The 19,921-nt window shown below is 44.0% G+C and overlaps 1 long non-coding RNA gene across 1 annotated transcript; it reads left to right on the top strand.

The window, feature by feature from the left end:
- Positions 1 to 15,909, top strand: LOC143661506 (uncharacterized). Its single transcript, XR_013164645.1, has 3 exons — positions 1 to 140; positions 4,528 to 4,674; positions 14,937 to 15,909. It is a non-coding gene; the product is annotated as an uncharacterized LOC143661506 (long non-coding RNA).
- The last annotated feature ends 4,012 nt before the right edge of the window (positions 15,910 to 19,921 follow it).

The following is a 19,921-nucleotide window of genomic DNA, read 5'->3' on the forward strand; positions in this document are numbered from 1 at the left end:
CCTGGAATTTCAAGTATCCGTGTGACACCTGAGACTCAGAGCCAGCGTTCTACAGCTCAGCATGAACCCATACAGCAACTGTTAAAAATAATGAAAAAGTGATCAGACTTCAATTGGAGATATGAATGAAGCTGATCTGGGTAAGGCTAAGGTAAAACAGATTAAAGGGTAAAGAATGATATTGACTGTATTTTTTTTTTTTTGGCGGGGGGCGTGGTCTTGGAATCGAACCCGGGTCTCCCGCATGAGGGTGAGCATTCTACCACTGCACCACCCGTGCATCCTGACTATATTTCTAAACTTCAACTTCTATTTGAGACCAAAAGAAGAGATGTTTATTTGGTACAAAATTTATATTTTCAGTAGCACACTATCTAATTTAACTTGCACGGTTAGCTTATTTGGACACCATAATCACATGGAAACTTGAATAGGGAGCGAGAGCTTAGTGATTTATATAGGATGGTGTGATGCCCCAATATATCCCAGAGTAATCTGGGCAGAAGATTAAAAAGTATTTGCAAAGTCCCCTTGAAGGACTGGTGGAAAACGTGGAAATATTAAATTTCCCCACCTGTGGAAGACCTGACACACTCACAGGCACTGGGGCCTGCCAATTTGATCGGCCAGCCCTTTGATTTTGGGGCTTGCCCTTATGAAACTTATTTCTGCAGAGGAGAAGCCAGGCCTACTTATTTTTTGCCCCAGAGAACCTCTTTTGTTGCTCAGATGTGGCCTCTCGCTCTAAGTCAACTCTGCAGGTGAACTCACTGCCCTCCCTGCTATGTGGGACGTGACCCCCAGGGGTGTCACTCTCCATGGCACATGGGGATGAGCCTGGCCCTGGCAACATGGGAGTGAGAAAATCTTCTGGACCAAAAGGGGGAAGATAAATGAAACCAAAATTAAGTTTCAGTGGCTGAGAGTCAAGAGGTCATTCTGGGGGTTATTCTTAGACAGTATATAGATATCCCCTTAACAGTTTTTGGTGTGTTGGAGCAGCTAGAGGGAAATACCTGAAACTGTTGAACTGCCATCCAATAGCCTTGATTCTTAAAGATGATTGAATAACTATAGAACTTTTGAGGTGTGTGTTTGTGTGATTGTGAAAACCTTGTGACTGACAATCCCTTTATCCAGTGTATGGACAGAGGAGTAAAGGAAAAAAAAGAAAAAAAGAAACAATAGGGATGTATGGAGGGGTGGGATGTTTGGGTGCTCTTTTTTACTTATATTTTAATTTTTATTCTTTTTTATTCTTTTTTATTCTTTTTTTTGGAGTAATGAAAATGTTCAAAAATCTATTGTGATGATGAATGCACACCTATATGATGATACTGTGAACACTAATTGTACACTTTGGATGATTATATGGTACGTGACTATATAAAATACCTCAATTTTAAAAAAAGCAGCCGCAAGAAAAACATCATTCTCAAAGGAATGATAATTGGAGTAGCAACTGGCTTTCCAGTAGCAACAATGGAATCCAGAAGACAGTGTGAAAATATCTTTAAATATTTTATTTGAGAGAAAATAATTGGCAACCTAAAAATGTAAACTTAGAGAAATCTATTTCAATGCATTGTCCAAGAGACTGATGTTTCTACTAATAGACTTCAACTAAAGAAAATCAGAAAAATGCTTAGAACTGAAAGACAAAACACTACATTTCAAAAATTGTAGGAAGCAGCTAAATTAGTTCTTAGAAGGCAATGTCTCTGACTAAGTGATTATATTGAAAATGAGGAAACAAAAGCTGAGAACTGAGTTAAGCATCCGAGAAGCATTTAAGAAGATATTCCAAGCCAGGGCTCTCCCCTCAACCTGAGTCTTCTTCACAGTGTGAAATAATGTGTCTAAACATGCATGAAAGCACTTAGAGAGGTCCAATGTCCTCATGCATTGACCACACGGCAAGGCCATACAGCAAGAAATGACAGCGTGCTTTCATGCTCCCTGAGAGCTTGGTTCTGGGGACTAGGTGGCAAGGATGGATGGATGTAAGGGGAGCCTGGAGTCGGAGAATGGGGGCAGGAGCTGAACCCATCCTACTTGCCCTCACCCTCCTGGGGAAGAGCCCTGGGTTCTGCCAGTTGCTTGACCTGTCTGGGCCCAGGTGTCCCACTTTGCTGGAGGCTGCAGAGCTCCATGAGACTAGAGATGGGTGATTCAGAGAAGTACCGATTAAACGTGAGATAGAAAGATAAATGAGACACAGTCCCTGAGGGGCCAGATTCCTTTTCTAAGGTAAGGTCACACAGAAAAGAACCTAAACATCTCTCCACTGCACTCAGGAAAGCTTATCTCTCTGGCCCTCCCTAAATAAGTGTGTGACTTTACCGCATGCCTTTGGTTGCCATCCCCTGGTGGGTGGGAGCCACGCTGACATGACTCACAAAGCCTAGTGGCCGCATATGACAGGCACTTTCTATTTGCCTAACACCCCTCCCCTGGATGCCTCAGTCTTGGTTCTGATGCTGATTGGCTCTGTGACATCTGGAAAGAAATCATAGCACTTTCCTGGCTACCCCAGCCCACCCCTTCTCAGTCTGGCTGATGTGATAGATAGCAGAGTGGAAATGTGCTTTGGTGGGAAGGTGTTCTGAAAACACAAGCTGTTGACGATCATCAACGTCTGGACTCCTTTGGAAGCCTGGGAGAGAGCCCCGATTCTCTGCTGGCATCCCGCAAACACTCCTTCTCAGCCCCAATGATCTGATCTGGCAAATTGGGTAAGGAATGAATTTAGGTAAATTTAGTTTTGTAGGAACTTAGATAAGCCTCCGAGTTGTTTCGTTGCTGTTATTGTGCTTATTCGTTTTTTTTTCTTTTTTTGCTGTGCGCTTGATGTTGTTTTTCCCATGAAATTAAGGATTTGGATTAGAGCAGAGATTCTTAACCTTGATTTCACTTGAGAATCACCTGGGAAGCCATTAAACACGCTGAGGCCTGGGTCTCTCCTGGGCGGGTTGAATCAGAATCTCTGGAGTGGGGTCCTGACTTCGGTATTTTTTATAGGTTCCCCAGGGGGTTGTGAAGCATGGTGAGGACTGGAACCCCCAGGCTGGACGAGATCTGCCAACATATCGAGTTCTCTGACCCTGCAGGCTGCAGACCCTTAGGATGCAACACAGAAGAGTTGTCTGAGTCACGTCACATATGCCCTGAGCACAGTGCACTGACCTTGATCAATGGTCTGAGAGCTACTACTCCAGATTCCCCCAATTTCTACAAAACAGTCCACTGGTGCCCAAATCCAAATCAGAATCTTGGGCTATTGGACCATCCCAGTAGGTTAAGAAAGAGGAAGCCCAAATGAAAATTAAAACACCTACTATGTACCAGGCTCTTGCACAATACTTGCTAATACTCACAACCACCTTCAAGAAAACCATTTTTTTACATTTTTTTATTGTGTAATATAACATATATACAAAAAGCAATAAATTTAGAAGTACATTTTAACAAGTAGTTATAGAGCAAATTTCAAAGTATGGTACGGTTCCGCAATTTCAGATATTCCCTTCTAGCTGCTCTAAGACACTGGAGACTAAAAGAAATGTCAATATAATGATTCAGCTGTCATACTCATTTGTTAAATCCTGTCTTCTTGTTACAGCTCCTCCTTCTCCTTTGATCCCTCTCCCAATCTTTAGGGAATTTTAGGCAGTGAACTTTCTAACTTTTTCATGTTGATAAGGGGTGTTGACATTATGGGGTAGTGAGATGCAACTAATTGATCCTCTTGGAGAGACTATTAACTCTGGGTTTCAGGGCTTATCTGGCCTAGGAACCATCTAAAGATTTTAGGTTTCTGAAAAATAAACTTAGTGAGTGAAACTTTTGTAGGGTCTCAGACAGAGCCCTGGGTGTTCTTTAGGGTTAACAGGAATGATATTGACTGGGGTTTGGTAAACCATGGCAATTAACAATATCTAGATTAAGTTTGCATAAGAGTAGCCTACAGAATAGCCTCTCAACTCTATTTGAACTCTCTTAGCCACTGAGTCCTTATTTTGTTATATTTCTTTTCGCCCTTTTGGCCAGGTGGGCATTGTCAATTCTATGGTGCCAGGGCCAGGCTCATTCCTGGGAGTCATGCCCCACTTTGCCAGGGAGACTTACATCCTGAGCATCAAGACAACCACTCTTTTTTTTATTGATATATTTTATATATTCAGATATCATGTAATCATCCAAAGTGTACAATCAATGTTTCACAATATCATATAGCTGTGCATTTATCCTCACAATCGACTTTTTTTCTTTTTTTTGTGAAAAATAACATATATACAAAAAAGCAGTACATTTCACAGCACATCAGAACAATTAGTTGTAGAACAGATTTCAGAGTTTGGTATGGGTTACAATTCCACAATTTTAGGTTTTTACTTCTAGCTGCTCTAAGATACTAGAGATTAAAGGAAATATCAAAATACTGACTCAGCACTCATACTCATTTGTTAAACCTGACTTTCTCTGTATAACTCCGCCATCAACTTTGAGCTTTCTCCTACTCTTTAGGGATATTTGAGCTATGGCTGTTCTAACTTTTTCATGTTGGAAGGGGCTGTTGATCATATGGGATAGGAAGATGGAACTAGCTGATGTTCTGGAGAGGCTGGCCCCTCTGCACTTCAGGATTTATCTGGTCCAGGGACCCATCTGGAGGTAAGACAATGACTTTTTAAAAAAGAAGCAAGGGGCCCAGAAAGATTAAGCAACTTGGCCAAAGCAACACAACTGATGAGTTGGTGGGCTGAGGTTCAAGCTCAGGTCTGCCTGGATCCAAACCTCACATTCTTTCAGTTGCACCAACTTGGCCAAAGCTGAGGTCATGCCATGGGCCCGGCGAGGATGGGTCTACCTAAGGAAGAACCAATGGGGCTCAGTGGGACTCTTGGCTGTTGGAGGTCCCCAGAAAAACACCCTCTATCATGAGGGAGTTGGGCTCGAGGGTCCGCTCAGCTCCAGGCCTCCCTGAGCAGAGAAGACTGCCGTAGACTAACATCAGGCTGCCAGCCTCAGTTTGTATTTTTACAGTCCACTAATTAGGCCATTTTAACTAATTTGTTTGCATTTTGTATGAGCAAGTTGGGCTTTTGGATTGACTAATGTAATTGCAGCTGGTTTCTGCCAAATACAAATTACTCTGCCTGGTGTGGGCTAGAGAGAAAAGCAAATATTTAATAGACATCAATACCCTTGTCGCTTTCAGTGAAGCCTTTTTCCCCCGATGGAAAGTTGAAATAATTTCCCTAACATCTGATTGAATTTTCACATTCAGAATTACTTTTTAATCATTTTTTTTTTAATTATGGGGCAAATGCTTTAGTGGATTTCAGCTAAGGGTTATCGCCAATCCATTTACCCTTGAGTTCTTGAAACTCAGAGTTTTTCAGTTTCTTGTCCAGCCCCCCACCATCCTTTTCTGTTGGGCCACCCCAGCATCACCAAGCAATAGTGAAGCAAGAGTGAAGAAATAGAGGAAGGACTACTTCTTGATTCATGGATCCCCTGGAAGCTTGTTAGAAAGCAAACCCTCAGGTCTTACCCCAGACCTCCTGAATCAGAAAATCTGGGAGAGGAGCCCAGCAAGCTGTGTTTGAAAAAGGTTTGGGTAATTCTGATGAACACTGAACTTTGAGAACTGTTGGTCTAGTCCAACCATCTCATTCTATGGATGAGGAAATTGAGGCCCAAAAAGAGCCCATGCCTCGGTCATGGCAGGGACTGCATCTCTTTCACTCATGGTGTACCCCAACCCCCGCCCCCCAAGTTTAACACAGTGTCTGACTTGTGGCGAGCACTCTGGATGCATTTGCTGAATGAATGAATAATGGAATAAATGAGTCAGGCTAGAAACAAAAGCCCTTAATTCTGTTTACTCACCGGTGCTATCTCCTGCTCTAGGGAAGAGTGAAGAAATAGAGGAAGGACTACTTCTTGATTCTGGCTTTGATGGGGAACAATTAGGGCTTGAAACCACATTCTATTGCATGGCCCAGCCTCTAGGGGGTTGGCAATCTGCTCCTACAGGCTTCCTCTCAAGCCATACCCCAGCCAGGCTTAGCTGGCTCTAGCTCAGCGGATTGATCAGGCCCAAATCCCAGTAAGAATTGCTTCCTTTGCTCTCAAAGTTCTCAACATTGTCTGAGGCAGAACCAGTCTTCCTCTCCAGGGGCTTGATTCCCTGTCCAGTAATCTATGATCTCCTAGTGAACAGGGGGAAGGAAAGTGGAGACCTGAGTGGAGCTGCCACCTCCACCCTCATAGAAGCGTTGAGTTTAGGATTTCATGGCCTAGTATTAACATTATTTTCCTAATTTGTGGTCAGTTGTCCAAACCACAACTTCTTCTCTGAGAATGGGTTCCCACCACAGAAGGGATGAGCCCTCTGGGGTCCACCTTCTGGCCCCATGGGCCAACCAGTCTCTCCCTCCAAGAAGTTTGGAACTGGCCTGTAGAGAAACAAGTAGGGCTCTGCTAGTCACCGGAAGTGAGGAAATATAAGCCCGGGAAACTGAGGGAGCCCTGGGCTGCCATCCACACAAATAAGCAGAGAATGTCAGTCAACAGGGAGAAATGAATGAAGCAGAGAAGAAGCTGAGCGAGTGTGAGTGTGAGGGAGAGAATGGCAGCCTCTGCCCCTTAGGTCTCTTCCTTTCCTGGTCGCTGACCTTCCTGAAGGATCAGCCACTGCTGATCCCATTATTTGGTTCCCCGAGGTACACTTAACCTGACGTCACCCTTTATGGTGGTGCCAATTTGATTGGGTTTCTGTTACTTATAACCAAAAGGGGCCTCACCAAGTTGTCCTTTGAATCCATCCCAGAGCCCGGCACTGCCTAGCCATCCAGTAAGTGGGGAATGAATGAGCGATGCTTAGTCCAGGCAGTTGTCGGATGGCCATCCCCTGGCCCACGCTCGGCTGGCGGATAATGAATTACCCTGGCTCCTTCCAAGCGTACAGATTCCCAGGCCCACTCCTGAAGGTTCTGATTTTATCTACCATTGGACCCTAAGGATTTGTGTTCTTAGAATGCTTCCTAGGGCTTCCCATGGAGGGCTGAGGCAGCGCTTAGTTATTCCTGCAGACAGGTTCTTCCCTGTGTGTGTTCTTAAGTCAAAGAGCTATATTGGAAATGTTTGTGTTATTAACAAACAATTATTGGGCACCTACTAGGGACAGAGCAGTGTCCTAGATACTGAGGATATAGCAGTGAGCAAGATAGATGAGGGCCCTGCCACCATGGCTTTCCATTCCAGATGTAAAATACACAAGTAAACAAATAAATGAAGCAGATAATTTCTGACAGCAAGAAGTGCTGTGACAGCAATAAAACAGGGCAATGGAGTGACTTCATGAGCCAAGTTAGACGATGGGCTCCCCAGGGAAAGTCTCTGCAAGAAGGTGACATTTAAGCTTATTCAACAGGAAATGTGAGGGAAGGGCATTCCAGGCAGACAGAATAGCCAGTGCAAAGGCCTTAGGCAGGGGTGGACTTGGAGTGCTCAAAAACAGACACAAGGAATACATCATCTCAACCCACCTGTCTGGCTAGCTCATTTGAATGACCCTGACTCCTGCGGTCCAGAGTGGGAAGGAGGCCTTATAGTTCTGTGTAATGCCAGCACACAGCTTACACTGCAGTGGGCTGATAATTGGGAGGTGTTGCTGGAGCCCCTTGAGGGTCCGAAGGGAAAAACATATATGTATATACACATATATGGAATGATTGAACTTTCTCATCTTGGAAGTCCTGAGTACCATCTCAACCAAAGGAGATGCCCAGGAAAATGGACCAGGCCCTTGATTTTGAGGCTTGACCTTATGAACCTTGTTTCTGGTGGGGAGAGGCTAAGACTGTCCTTGGCAAGACCTGGGAGTTCTTTCCAGGTAGCCACTTTGTGGCCCACATGCGGCCTTTCTTTCTCTCTGGACCTAACCCTGCAAGGGAATTCTTTGTCCTCCCCACCCCCCACCCCGCATGGGACATGACATTCAGGGGTGAAGATCTCCCTAGAGGTATGGGGCATGGCTCCCAGGGATCAGTCTGGTCCTGGCACTGTGGAATCAACAGTACCTTCTGGACCAATGGGAGGAAAGCAGGCATTAAAAGATGCCTTATAAAATAAGGCATCACTGGCCAAGAGAGATCAAGTGGAGTTGAGTGGCTACTCTGGAGGCAACTCTTATGCAAGCTTCAGTTAGAGAGTGCTGATTGCCACGGTTTGCTAAACCCCAATCAGCATCACACCTGTTGATCTTGAGAATACCTAGAGATTGAACAGAGACTCTATAAAGCCTTCATGCACTAATGCTTTCCTGGAACCCCTAATTCTCGGAGGGTTCCTAGGTCAGATAAATCCTGAAACCCAGAGGGACCAGTCCCTCCAAGATTATCAATTAATTATATCCCACTACCCTTTAGTGTCAACGCCCCTTCTTAACATGAAAAAGTCAGAATGGGTGTTGCCCAGGGTTCTGTATAGATTGGGAGAGGGATCAGGGGAGAAGCAGGAGGTATAACAGAGAGAATAGGATTTGGCAAACAAGTATGACTGCTGAATCATTCTATTAATACTCCATCTAGCCTCCAGCGTTTAGGAGCAGCTAGAAGTAAAAATCTGAGGTTATGGAATGATAGCTTATGACAAACTCTGGGATCTGTTCTATAACTACTAGTTGATGGGTGCTTTTAAAATTAATACGTTTTTCTGTTTTTGTTTTGTATAACATTATATTTTATAATAAAACTGTGAAAATAAATAAAAATAAGCATTATTAATAAAGGCAAAGAACTACCAACAAACAAACAATCAAAAAACAGACAGAATGTCCATGTGGCTGGAGTGCCTGAGCAAAAGGGAGAAGGTTACTTGATAAAGTTGGAGGAGCAAGGAAGGGTCAAATCAGGCAGGGTCTTGGGGCAGGGAAGCAGCTTGGATTTTACTAATTGTATGGGAAGCCACTGAAGGGTTTGAAGTGCAGAACAGCATAATCAAATACATGTTTTTAAAAGATCACTCTAACTGCAGTGAGGAGAGTGCATGGTAAAGGAGCCAAAGTAGAAGTGAAGAGACAATTTACCTTCTGCAGGAGTCCAGGCAAGAGAACATGCTGTCTGCCTTATGATTATCGCAGTAGAGATGGAGATAAATGGGAGGGTCAGTAAATCCTCTGACGTAGAGACAAAGGGACCTGCTGATAGATTGAATGACATGGGTGGAAGGAAAGAGAAATCCATGTTTTGGGTCTTAGCAATTGTGTAAATGTTGATTACTGAGATGACAAAAACACAGAGGAGCAGGTTGGGGAGGAGGGAACCAAATGTTCTGTTTTGGAATGCTAATTTTCAAATATCCCTTAGGAAGCAAGGCTAAAAATTCTAGCAGATGCGGGATAAATGACTTGGTGCTCAGAGGAGAGATCAGGGCAAGGAAAATAACTTTGGGAATCAACAGCCTATAGATGGTGTCTAATGAAAACTATGAAACTGACTGAAGTTAACTAGGAAGGGGCCCAAGGACTGAGCTCTGGGAAATCCCAACAATAGTAGCCCAATAGATGAGGAGCAACCATCAAAGGAGGCTGAAAAGAAGCAGTCATAGAGGTAGGAGGAAAGCCAGGAGAATATAGCACAACAGAAGCCAAGGGAAAAAACAAAAACAAAAGTACTTCAGGAAGGTGAGAGGGATTAGCCATGCCCAAGGCAAAGCTGAGGGGTTGAGTGAGTTGAGGGTAGACAAATGACCCTTGGATTTGGCAACAGGGAGGTCACTGCTGCCCTTGAGAGGAGCAATCTCAGGGGAACAGTGAGGCAGTAGAGAGATTGTGACAACAACATCCTTAGCTTTTTGGAATTATATTGTGGTGAAGAGAGGCAGATCAGTGGACAATGACTGGAGGGGGTCATCAGTTTGAAGGAGGATTCTGATATGTTGGTGGTTTGGTTTGGTTGTTTTCACCAAAGTACGTAGGATGTTGCGGGGAATAATCAACAAAACCTCCTGTGTGAATGCCCCTCCCCAAGACCCTACTGTGGAAGGGGCAGGCAATCCATAAAGACCCTCACAGTATTTACTGCTCTTATTGGTATGACCCCTTCCCACACCCCTCCACTCCTGCATGGCAGACCCTCAGAAAGGTTCTTGCCCACACCTCCCAGATGGCATGCCATCTTGAGCTGCAGTACATATTAGGGTTGTCTGGGGGACATAATCCTTCAGCCCACCCTCTGCACAGAAACTTTCACAACTGAATCCCATTAGGTCTACAAATCCAATGCCATCTTGATCATATCCAGATGTTCAAGCTTCCCAGTCCATTTCCCAGGCCTTATCCAACACAGCCTCATCTGTAGATAACTCTTCCATTGAGGTACTTTGGAACTTGTGTCAGTAATTAGCACAGTTTCTATCTCTTCAGTGACCTCTCTGAAAGCTCTTCTTTTTCAACAGCAATGAAATTCACAAAAATTAACGATGTGAAAGTGTACAATTTAGTGATATTTAGTATATTCACAATGTTAGGAGACCATGAATTCCATCTAGTTACAAAACATTTTCATCACTCCCCAAAGGAGACCCCATGCCCGCTAAGTAATTACTCCCCATTTTCTCCTCCTCCCAGCTCCTGGCCAATGCTAATCTGCTTTCTGTCTCTATGGATTTACCTGTGGTGGACATTTCGTGTGAATGGAATTATACAATATGTGACCTATTTCCTCTCCTATTGTCTTACCTGACATGCCCTCTTCCTGGCTTACCTTGCAGCTTTCTCAGGTGGAGATTGTTTTTTTCTCCTGATGCCATGTACCACTGAGTCTAGAGGGCACTGAAGTCCTTCTTGTTCCTTTTGCAATTTCTAAACCACTCTCCTCTCCTCCTTCAAAAGGCTCTGTTTCTTTGACAATTTTGCCACCATGCTCTATCTCCCATTTCTCCCTCTTGTTGCTGTCTTCTTAATCACTGTCATGCATTCCAGATTCTATCCCTAACTTGCTCACTTCTTCTCCACACCATTGCCTGTCACCAGTCTTGGTGACTGTAGGTGGCCTCTCAGTATCTTGACCACCCTGAACTCCTCACTTCCATGGATCTTTTCCTTCATTCCATCCTAGCCTCCCATTCCATGGTCATACCATAGACCCTGCCAGTACCAGGAACGGCCCCACCTCCGGGATCTGGGCATCAAGGATCTCACTCTCTTATCCTTCTCGTTCTTGTATTCTCTAAAACTGCTTTGTTTCTCATTAAGACCTCCAATCCATTGATTGACCCCACTACTTTTTCCACTGTCCATTATCTTCCTCATTCCTTACTATTATTCTGTCAATTTAGATTCCATGACCTAACATTATTATTAGCCATTCCGATTGCACCTAAGTCCATTGCCCTTCTTTTCTTTTTTTTTTTTACATGTGCAGGCACCGGGAATCAAACCCGGGTCCTCAGGGTTGGCAGGCAAGCATTTTTACCTGCTGAGCCACCTTGGCCGCCCTGCCCTTCTTTTCTTCACTCACATTTGCCTGGCAAATTCCCAACCATGATTAAACCCAACTGCCCACCTACTCTGTGCTTGCTTAAGTCAAAGAATGTTGATGGGGGAATATTGTACTATGTGTGCTCCCTATCTTCCCCTTAAATGTACGACCACAATATTGCCCAGCCATCCCAATAAAATGTCCTAATATGATCATTTCCTCATTCCTTTCAATTTCTCTTTTGTTCTTAAACCTCCACCAAGCCCCCAAATTTTGGCTCATGATGTTGCTCCATACTTCATTAATACAGAGCTAATAGAAGTAATCAGTGGCGCCCCCTCATGCTCCCACCTGCTTGCACCTGTACTCATGCTCTGCCTTCCTGTCTGTTGCAATGGATGACGTGTCCTCATTCTTGTCAAAACTCAGTCTTTCCCTTGGGCTCTGGACCCTGTTGTCTGTTCACTTCTCAAAGAATTTGTCAGAGTGAAGAAGAGCCTAGAAGACAGGCCACGAGAGAGATGCAGCAGAGGAGTGTGTGAGATGCTACTTGACCTGTCTCAGGCTTGTGACCTAGAAGCTTACTGGGGAGCACCTTTTCTCCAGGGCGGTGGTAAAAGGCAGATGGTATGAAGGTAGTTGAAGAAAAGAAAAAATTCCCAGGGTGCTCAGGAGAGAAGGATCTGGTCAGGGAGAACCTGGAGTAAGGCTAAATAGATTCAGGCTAAACTACAAGATCCCTTGGGCCCTACCTGTGTTCTCTGCCCCCGGCATTCCCAAGCAATCACTCCTGCCTTTCAGTGGAAAATGTCACAGGTTTGCTCAGTAAACACTGGCAAGTCCACTATACAACCAGGGCTAAGCCGTGGCTCTGACCTCAAGGAGCTTACTATCTGGTGACAAAGGTGTTACAGAACATCGATGAGGTTCTTGACAGAGGGGGTGATGAGAGATGTGAAGATGTGGAGATGCTGCTGCAGGGAGCTCGAAAGGCAGAATTCAGGGAAAGGGTTGAAGGGAAAGGAGTGGGAAATATCTGACAGAGAGACCAGCGCAAGCAAAGGTCGGGAGGTGTACAGATGGACAGAGATGGCATTTTTACAGCCTCACTCTGCAGTGGGGGACAGATAGAGAGGTCCTGGATAGAGAATGTTGACCCCAGCCTTAGCCCTGGAGATGCCTTTGGGGGTGACAAAAGGCAGCAAACCGCACTCCACTCATGCTGGCCAGGGTTTCAGCGGGCCAAGAATATGAAGCCCTAAAGGGGCTTCAGTGGAGCTGTTCCTTACCAGTGCACTGAAACAGTTAAATAAAGGAAAGAATATCTAGAATTTATGAGAATATCTAAAAAAGCAACCTTGCATTAATTATTATACGCAGACTATAATTATGGATTAAAATGAAAGCTGTTTTATTTGTCAGGTAAGAAAACTGGATGCCAAGCATCCTCGCAGTTTCTTGAGTTCTGAAAGCTTCCCCCCTCCCCATCTCCATCCCCATTCTTCCCGAGCCCTCTCCTTGCACATGCACTACACACACTTACAGGCATAAACACATGCACTCACACACACACAACAGCCTATACAAGGATTCTCAATAGTCACAGATTTCATTGGGGATCCAACACCCAAGTCAGGTGTTGTTTTGATCATCAAATGAGTGACAATGGACTCTCCATTGATTTTGGAAAAAAACTATGCAAGCCTTTGGTTGTGGTTGTTGCTGTTAGAAGGAAAGGTAAAGTTGAACAGCCGATAATAAAAATAGGATTTGGCTATGTACTACATTTTGCCTTCTGTATCTGAAAACAGATTATAGGCATGTTATAAAGCAGCCATACAAATAAAGACATGACTTTTTCATTTCAAAAACCACCCCCAACCCTGTACTTGTTTAGTTTTACCTATTTATTTTTTACTTGTCTTTCAATGGGTTCTAAAAGTAGAACATTTTCCCGCTCAACTATCTGGTTTGTCTACTCAGCCCAATTTCCATGGACGGCTGGCACATCTTCTCCACTTCCAAGATATACCTCAGCCTGCTAAGAACAATTGGTCCAGACAAACTAGGCCTCTGCCCTCCTCCCTTGCTAGGCAGGCATTTAGCACTGTTAGTGCCTTACCACGCCTGGCCACTGGGGCACAAATTACTTCCCTTCTTCCTAACAGAGGTGTGAGAAAAGAAAAACGTTCTCAAAAGAGAACTCAAAACCACAGAGTAAAAAGCAAAACAAAACAAAAAAACAACCACAGAGTAAGCACAAAAAATGTAGAAATGGAGGAGTTCATGGTCTTTAGACTGCTGAGACTACCGACATCGCGTCCCTCTCTGTGGGCCCAAAGGCTTGTTGCTACTTGCTGGGGGGATCCCAGACAGCTGGGAGCCAGTGGGGACAGTTACCGCACCCAAGAGATAGGAAGCCAAGTCTAAGGGAGAAGAAAAGCCAAGGATGATGGTAGGTAACCATACCAAAAAAAAAAAAAGAAAAGAAAGAGAGCTTGGGAGGTGCCCCACCAAGGACTCTAGAAGCAGGTATCAAAATTAGAGCTTGGGTGGCCTCAAAGCATTGGGGGTAAAACCAAAACATCCCAGTTTTCAGCATCTGGCCAAAGATAAACCTAGCTGGCATGGGTTTGATGGCACCAGTTCTTTCCCTTGGTTTCAGGAGAACCCCCTCTCCCAAATCCTTTGACCTCTAAATATTGATTGTAGAATCAATGTTAATTGATTATGGTGTCTTCACTGGAGCACCTGAAAATCAGCAAATTCCCCCCAACCACATTGGCAAAGATTGATTTCCCACTGGAGTACACTCGGGGGTGTGGGTTGGGGGGAGGCCAGAGTCCCTTGAAAAACACAGCACCCGTTGAGCACGCATACCCAGGGGTTAGTGAGTGCCGCGAGGCCACTACCTCGAGAGCGGATGATGGCAGTGGGCAGGCATGTGGACAGGAAAACCGAATGGCAGTCCTTTCAGGTGAAGATGTGCGACTCCGAGCCATCTGGAAGACTGGCCCAGCACGCTATTAAGGGCTCTGCTAGCCAGAGACCTTGGATGTCTCTGAACTACTCCATTATGGCTGACATTTAGGGGCCAGGATTTATGATTCAGAATCAGGTAGGTTTAGGGGTAGAAGTCCTGGTGATTTTGATTCTGGGAGGAAAAAAAGCGAAGCTACCATGGAGAAGGCTAAGTGTGCAAGCGGATTACAAACCTGCATTGGGGGCTGTGGGGGACAGCATAGACTGGAGCAGCTGCCACCAACTTTACTAGAGTAACAGATTGCTCATACCTGGCATATTCTCTGAGTAGGAAAGGAAGTAGCAAACAGGGACTGAGAAGAGTAATAATACCAGCGAATTAGCTTATATCAGATGTTTTCTCCTTGGTTTCTGCTTGCCCGGGTCTGACAGGGGTAGCTTGTAATTAGTCTTTGCTTGCAGGTGTGTGGTTCCAAAGGCTTGTGGATTAAGGAGAAACTCTAGAATTTCCCAGTACCTGACAAGTTGCAACGTGAAAAGCTACACTTAGTCCATTAAAGATTTTTCACAGTGACATTTGAGTGCAGCTTGAGAAATATGCTGCCTTGCCATTTATCATTTTCAGGGCACGGGTGTCGGAAAGGAGGTTGCTATGAAGAACAAAACAAAATGGATTGCATGTGTAGAGGTGAGCTGGCGAATACTGATAAATGTACTTCACTGAATGTCAGCAAATGTCACTTGAGAAGCCATTTGCAGCTACCATAACAGCCTCCCAAACCCAACAAAGAGTAGCAAAAACAGGCAAAATGAACTGGGCGTCTTTGCTTCCGCATGAATAAGCAATCAGTCCTCTCAGAAGTTACACCAGAAAGTTGTTAAACTTGATAGAAGCAGCTTTTTCAACCATACTGATGCATGCTGTAGACTGCTACCGAGGGCTGGAGACCTTCCGAGGATGTCAGCGGCATGGCTCAGTGTCCCAAGTGGGTGCCTTCCTTTCGTGGGTGGAGAGTCTGGCCGTCTCTGAGGCAAACGTCTGGATTCTTCTATTCCCTTCCTCCCCTCCCCCACCCCTGCTTTCTGTTCTCATTGATTCCACAAATCCAAGGATATACCTTATATGCTATCTCAGGAGAAAACTCAACATCTGTCATCTTTGAGCCAGGCTTCCAGTCTCTCAACCAAGTAAAGGATTTTCGTGTATCCCTTGGTTAATGTGAAATTTTGAGTAACGGACTCAGCTTCTATTTCGTTCTCGGTGACCTGGCTAAGGCTTCGCCGATGTGATTTAGGATTTCTAGACGTGGGGGCCAAGTTTTCTTCAGGATTCAACTTGGGTGGAGACGTCCTCTCTTCCTCCGCAGCTAGGTGAGTCTCCGTGCTTTGCTGCAGAGAAGTAAATGGTAAAGAAGATCGTATTCTCAGAAAAACACTCCAAGGAAATGTGAGACTAATTAAAATAAAATTTCAGTCACTCTTTATTTCCTAATCTCTGGGGGTGGGGGTCCTTCTCCTCCTCAATACATACAAACAAGGTCATCCAATACTTTTTTCCTCCTTTATAACAAGAGACTTACCGAGTAGACTGAATTTGTCTGGCCTTTTAAATACACCACACACAAACATTCATACACAGACACTCGCACCAGCCCAGTGCCCAGGCTAATTGAGGTCAGCGCAGCGTTTGTAGAGAGAAGTTGTGGTATGGGCTACTATACAAGAAGTCCTTTGTGGGAAACACGTCCTAGATTCTGCCCCTGACTGTGCTAATGGACAGACTTCCCTCTCCACACTGTCCCACCATATGTTTAGCTGCGTACATTGGAACTGAACCCATTTTAGATCCAGGAAAAGATGGGCTCTCGGGAGAGCCGGCTTCCCCCAGATGAACTCTGAGGGACAGTCCTTGAAGGAAGGTCTGGGGCCTGGCTCCTCTTCAGCCACTCTCTGCAGAGTTTTTCACAATCTTTGGTGTTTCCTCCTTTTGAATTAGGTACTTCCCGTGGAAGGGTTTTACTTGGGTCTCAGGGACCTCGAAAGGCATCTGTTTATTATTGAAATGGAATTGCCCTCAGCGTGTTGACTTTCATGCTTAATTTAGAAAGACACAGTGGCTTGTTTAGATAAAAAGAAGAAGAAAAAGAAGAAAGTCCTGATCCCTGGAGCAGGGGTTGCAGTGAGGGCAGGTGGAAGAGCGTCTGCAGGGAGAAATGAGAGCTGAAATACTCTGCTCGGAGCAGATCTGTAACACTGCCTGGCAATACTTTACTCAGCTTTCTATACGGGTATAGATTTACCATCTTCCCAGTGTTATTTATTTTCCTGATTTTTGCCATTTTTAAAATTTGTGTTTAAAAGCTCAAACTAATAAGCACCTGCTCCCAGGGGAGAATTTTAAAAACCTGTTCATAAATTTCAATATCACCTGCAGGTGGGTTACCCCAGTCCCAGCCAGCCTGTAACTGCTGGACCCCAGAGCTAGTAAAAGACCTACCTTCCTATTGTTTTGTCTTCAAAGAATAAAACAAAAACAAAAAAACTAAAGCCTTGTTGTATAGACAAGGTTAGCCCATGCTGTCTCTCTCCTTCAGATGAGAAGAGGTGAGGCCAGGTTGGGTGAGCTGCTTTATCCATCTCCTAATTCGTGACAGTACCAGTTTTCCTTGTTAATAACCCAGAGACATTTTTTTTAGCAAACCTTTTCCTGCTCTGTGTATAAAAACCTAACAAGTCCTCTTTGACCATTTTGCTTGCCAGGATGTTTCAGACAAAACAGTAAATTGTTGCCATAAGAAAAAGGTTTGCTAAAAATACAAATCCCTTGGAATTGCAGTACTCTTCTTGCAAGAATGTGGACAGGACATGGATACAAGGAGCCTTTGCCCGTGTGCTGAGTAGGCTCCTACATCCATGCAAGGTGCCAGTAGGCATCACTTTTGGGTATCACCTGCAACCTCAAGCTGAGTCCCTTCATCTTTGGTGGGAAAAGAGGCAACATTAAGTGGGGAGAGAGATCAGGGAATTTTTAGGATAGCCTTAACTTTCCAGGGCAAGGTAGACCATCCTAAGAAGAAGTGTTTAGAGGTCCTTATTATCAGGCTTCAAAATATATTTCACTCCTTCATTCATTTAAGTAAGCACCTTTCAATGCCGACCTTATGTCAGAGCTGTCACTATATGTCAACTAGATACTAATTTTGCTTACACGTCATACTCCTCACCACCCTCCTTCTTTGCCAGTGAATCATACTCATCCTTCAAGACTCAGCTCAACCCCTCACTTCCTCCAGGAAACCTTCTCCCACCTCTCCCATGCTTCGTTCCTGTGTGCTTCCACACGGAACACCCTGGGAACCGAGCACTGTTCTGTGCGGTCCTGACCCATATATGTCCCTCGCCCCAACCTGATGATTGAGGCTGCTCATCTCACTCATCTCTGCAGCACTGAACTTCTCTCCCCTCGTCTGCTCTCTGAAATAAGAGTTAAGGCAACTGCAAGAGAACAAGTTATCTCTTGTCCACGTTGAGATTTCAATCATGGGGTTTAAATGTTTGGGAAACAGCCTTTCTTTCTTGGTTATTGGTAGTATCTGGAGGCCATTGGTAGGACACAATGAAGGAGAAAGATGGAGGCAAGAGAGGGGCGAGTGGGTGATCCATGTCGATAATTTGGGCACTCTTAGAAATGGAGGCAAATTCAGACTGATTGATTTGGCGTGAGTAAGAGGAATGGAATTATCCAAATAATTATGTAGATCCAGCCTTTGGTGGTGAAGTGTCACCTTCTTTGATCCACTTAGGCATTTAAAGCTATTTTCTCAACACCCCATCCCGATATATCCCAAGAGCCCACGTTGTTTTTGTTTTTTCCCTTTTTTTAGAGCTTCCAGCATTGAGGAACCCAAGCTTCTTAATACAGTGACTCGCTATTTCTCTATAGTAAAAGTTTGAAGTGTAGGAATGCTGTACTTTCCCCCCTTTATCTCTGCCCAGGTAGACACAGGGGAGAGAATGTCTACCGGCCACACACACACACACACACCACCTCACAACTAATTTTACTATTGGAAGCTGAGAGTCTGTGTGGAGTTACAAATGTTAATGATGACTTTTGATGGAGAGATTTTCTTTTATAAATCAGGGATTCAGGAACTGCCTTTCTTCCTCCTGATACTTGTTTATTTGTTTTTTCATATGGACCATTTAGAGAAGCCCCTTCCTTAGACATGCCCACTCTTTTTAATGCAAAGGATCCCCCAACCAGGCAGAACGTGTCATGTCCAACTCAAACACCAGGCCAGAAAAACCTGTGCTTCGAGTCCATTCTTAAATGCCCAGAGTCTAACAAGTTCATTTAACTACTATTTTTCCTGTTGAACAGCTTAACAAAGAAAACTCACTTAATTTAATTCAAAACATAACCCTTCCTTATTATCTCAAATGCTTTACTTCAGTCCCTGTAAAATGTATTTGGTCCCCCACCCAACCAGAATAAATATCTGGCCTCGATTTTAAGAAGAAAAAGATCTTAACATTTCTAAACGTAAGAAAGGTGAAAAGTTTTTCCCTCTCAAATAGGCACTCAGAAAAAAAATGTGTGTATTCATTTAATTCTATGTGAACAAATTGCCTTTTTTATTCAAAGGAAACGGTTTTTGAAATGTCAAATCTATATATGTGTGTTTCTAGAATTCATACACACGTATTCACCGTAGCTGTGGGATTTCCTACCAGGGGAATCTGCAATGGGAGAAGTATCCTGTCTAGCATTTAAGGAAATTTCATATTCAAACAAAGCAGTAGTACCCTCTCTATCCACTCACTCCCCCAGATGAAAACAATTAATTTGCATATGCTCATGACACAAATTAAAGACAAAGAGCCCCGCACCAACTGTGGTTTCTACGCAGCCCTTAGAGAGCTGCACAGCCCCAGCCCAGCACTGTTCCTGCTTCCAAATGAATCGTATTAAGCTCCATAACTAAAAATAGGGGTTCTGGCCCATTCCCGCTGTAGAATTACGTTTCCCCAATTAGAAACATCTCCTAATTTCTCCATAAGCTTCTACGCAAAAAGAACATATAGTTCCAAGGCGGGTGGGGGGAATGGAATACGTATATACTTTGCTTTTATTTTAATGGCCAAACATTGTAATGCTAGCTAAATAGAAATTCTTGTCTGCTAATAGGTCCCTTTAGTTTGTAATAAATAGGAATGCTAATGACTAAAATTTGGTATTTGGTATGCATTAGCTTTTGTGAGCTTTTCTTTACAGTCCTCATTGACATGCAATATGGCAAGCTTCCTTTGAAACATATTTATAAAATAACTACAGTATAATTAAACCAACAAAGCCATCTTTTAAGTTAGCTTAATAGCTCAGTTTTTTTTCAACTCAGTAAAAATTTATTTAAAAAGGAAAAATAGTTATGCCTCAATCCCAC

The sequence above is a fragment of the Tamandua tetradactyla genome, chromosome 17, assembly GCF_023851605.1.
Source record: "Tamandua tetradactyla isolate mTamTet1 chromosome 17, mTamTet1.pri, whole genome shotgun sequence".
Classification (NCBI taxonomy): Eukaryota; Metazoa; Chordata; class Mammalia; order Pilosa; family Myrmecophagidae; genus Tamandua; species Tamandua tetradactyla.